This window comes from Grammomys surdaster, unplaced genomic scaffold (assembly GCF_004785775.1).
Source record: "Grammomys surdaster isolate TR1022 unplaced genomic scaffold, NIH_TR_1.0 330, whole genome shotgun sequence".
In the NCBI taxonomy this organism is placed as follows: Eukaryota; Metazoa; Chordata; class Mammalia; order Rodentia; family Muridae; genus Grammomys; species Grammomys surdaster.
The window spans coordinates 891,635-895,177 of NW_021604749.1; positions in this window are offsets into that span (position 1 = coordinate 891,635).

The window sequence follows — 3,543 nt, forward strand, 5'->3', positions numbered from 1 at the left end:
TACACAAGTCATTGAACATGGAGAAGTTTAGCCAGTGCCTACATAGAGGATTCACCCCTATGGACTAGTGTTCATGGTACAAGAAAGTACTCTGCATGCTATCCAAGTAGAAAAATAAACACCAACACTACTACAAAGCCTTCAGTCTACAATGGCCACCTACCTGTAAGATACACAGTTGCATTAGAAGTTCAAAGCTTGTGGGAAAATCCAAGATCTGATTTGAATTACAGCCCATTCTATGAGTTGGAACCTGTGCCTGACACTGCTCAGGTGGCCAAGAACCTGAGAGGGCAGGGGAAAACCAAATACTACTGTTCTGCTAGAGGAAAATAGCAATAAAAGACTCTTACTAACGTCCTGCTATACTTATAGACTAGTGTCTTGCAGATCTTCATAGCAGCTTCCTCCTGCAGCAGATATAAGCATACAGAGACCCACAGCCACACGATATGCAGGGAGTGAGAGACTTTGGAACATTCGGTACTAAATGGGGTGTCTCCGACAAATCCCTCTACTCTGGGCTCAGGAAACTCTGTAGAAGAGGCAGAAAAAAGTGTAAGAGCCAGAGGGCGGGGAGGACACAAAGACAACCAGCAGAAATGGACATACCCCCTTATCCCTAACCCAGAAGTTGTCTCCAATTGATAACCACTTGCAAATGAAAGATTGGTGTTCTCCAAGGGAGTCCCCCTGGGGAAACAAACCCCTCTAAAGGGCATGCCCCAGGGCTAGCTGAAGATGCCCAACACAAAACTAACTCAATGGCATCTTTGGATGTCCTTTGTGTCATAATGTCAGGGATTTTTTCTTCTTTTTCAATCTTACATCTCCCTTGTGACTATGTGATGTTTTCCAGTTTGGGGCTTTTATAGGATTCTTGTGCAAGTGCTAATGTCTCTGCTCTGCCGGTGTCTTGGGCTTTTTCTTTAGCTCTTTCTTTTCTGGTAGTTTGTTTAGTCCTCTACCAATCTGTTTGTTTTATCTTATTTTATTATTATTTCTTAGATACCTGATTGTTTTCTAAAGAGAGGGAGAAAGGGGTGATTTTGGGTGAAAAGTGAGGTGAAGAGGAAGTGGGAGGTGTTGGGGAGAAGAGACTACAATCTGAATATATTGTATGAAAAAAACTATTTTCAATAAAAGCCTCCAAATAATTTATTTTTATTTACTTTGGTGTTTTGACTGCATGTATGGCTGTGTGAGTGTGTCAGATCCCCTGAAACAGGAGTTATAGACAGTTGTAAGCTGCCATGTGGGTGTTGGGAATTGAACTCAGGTCTTCTGGAAGAGCAGAGCGTGCTCTTACCCACCAAGCAATCTCTCCAGTCCCTAAAAGAGAATTTTGGAAAGAACAAGTTCAGGATATGTTAAAATATTATTACAAGATTTATTTATTTACTTAATGTGCCATTTATTACACATATGTGGGGGTCCAAGGACAACCTATGGGAGTTGGGTTTCTCCTGTCATGTGGGTCCCAGTGTTGGAACTCAGGTCATGAAGCATGGCAGCAAGTACCTTTACTTGATGAGCCATCTCACCAGCCTCAAGCATTAGATTCTTTTTAATGTCTGCAAACCATCTCACTGTATGACTATTTTAACACTAGTCACTCTTGAGATAAGCACAAAAGCAATTTTTGGCTTTTTCTTGACATTCATTATTGCTTTATCATTTTCACATGTCTGCCTCTGTACAGATAACTGGCCTTTGCTTTAGGATGTGCTGCTCCGGGTGGATGAGCTGCAAAGGTGAGTACATTGTGAGGTCTCTTGTTGCACAGCTGGCCGCCACCTGTGATCACCCCCTTTCCGCACCCCAATCACCCTATCCCGTGAGGAGTTTTCCCCAGTTAGTAAGTAAACCAGTTTTGCCTTCTGGTTCAATGACGTTTTATGTTCCTTGGGGATTATTCCTTTGGGGGGTCTGAAATTTCGGCTACAAAGTCACAATTTATCAGAGGAAAAGCCTTCAAATCCTTGTCAACCATTCTGCTGTGAGTGGGGTGTGGTGAACCAGATTGGGGACAGCTCTCCCAAACCTCCAGGATCCCATATGTCTGCAGTTCTCCCCGACAGGGGAGACCCAAGCCTCACTAGCTTCCAGATTTTGGGAAGCCCTGAGCCCCAGAAGACTGACCCTCAGGAGCCCCTGCTCTTAAGGTGAGGTTGATTTTCATGAGACTTTGGCTTCTAAATACTCAAGAGTTCTGGGGTAGCCGCCTCAGCCTGGGGGTGCCGGGCCTCGGCTCTCATTTCACGCTAGACTGGCTTGGAGAGCTTTTGGAATGATGTCATCTGATGCAGAGACCTCAGTCAGTCCGTTTAAATTAGGATCTCTGTGGCTAGTTGGGGGGCCTGTGTGCTTTAGAGTATCCAGGTGATTTAAATTGCCCCTAATTGAGTGCTGTAGCCTCAGGGCTTTAAGTGATCCTTGGAGAAAGATGGGGGGTTGGGGAATACAATCCAGAGTACTAGAGAAAGTCTGGAGCGGTTTTCTCACCACCAATTCAAATGACTTGAAGCTTTAAAAATCCTTCCTGCCCTTGGGATCATAGCCCAAGCAGCAAACTCCTACAGATCAACTAGAAACGCAGCAGGCTGCTGTCCTGCCCTTGTCTGGGCTCGGTGTCATCAGCCAGCAGATGCTGTGGATCACTGCTCAGCGTACCCTGATGGCTGATTTCAATCTCCTGCCCACATTAGGAGTGGCGTGACCCTTGCCTTGTTGAGAAGTGCTACTACTTGGCTCCTGCACCTCGAGACTCAGTTCTTCCTGCTCAGTCATCTTCCCATTGTGAATTTGTCAACTTAAATCCCTCGGCTTTGAAAAGGGGAGCTCTATCCGGCAGCTGTGACTGTCAGCAGCATTAGGAACAGTACAATCTCTGTTTAAATGTTACTAGGAAGGGTTTCTTTTTCTGTGAGCCACCCTCAAAACATTCCGCATCTCAAGTGGAAAAAAAAATCAATTCAAACTAGTAATAACTTTACTTAGAACTTTCATACAGAGGTAGAATCAGACAGGAACTCGAGGCAGAGAGAAATAAGCAGCATGGGGATATAGGGAGGAGACAGAATCTTCTAGAAAGACCTCTGGAAAAAGTGCTTTTAATCTAGAGATGTTCTGTTCTGACCTTCCCACCCACACACGAAGGGAAGACATTACTAATCAATCAACGTGTGCTTTCCCACTCAACCTAGTAGAATCCTTCTTAAGACAAGCCTCTGGGCACCCACCAACAATCGATGAGGGGTGGTACAGAAGGTGAGGCCTATTTATTATTCTCTCCTTTGTACCCTTTTTGTGCCTTAGGTAAACAATCCTACATACTCAAACAGAAGAGAGAGTATCCCAAAAGATCAGAAAAACTGCCTTTAACTTGTTCAAAACCCGAAACAAAAAATTAGAATCATTCCTGTAGGACAATAACAGAGCTAAGAGACCCAGGTTATTCTAAGAACCAGGGGCTTAGAATCTAGCTATGTCCACTAAACAGAAAACTAGAGAGAGGGGGGAGGGAGGGAGGGAGGGAGGGAG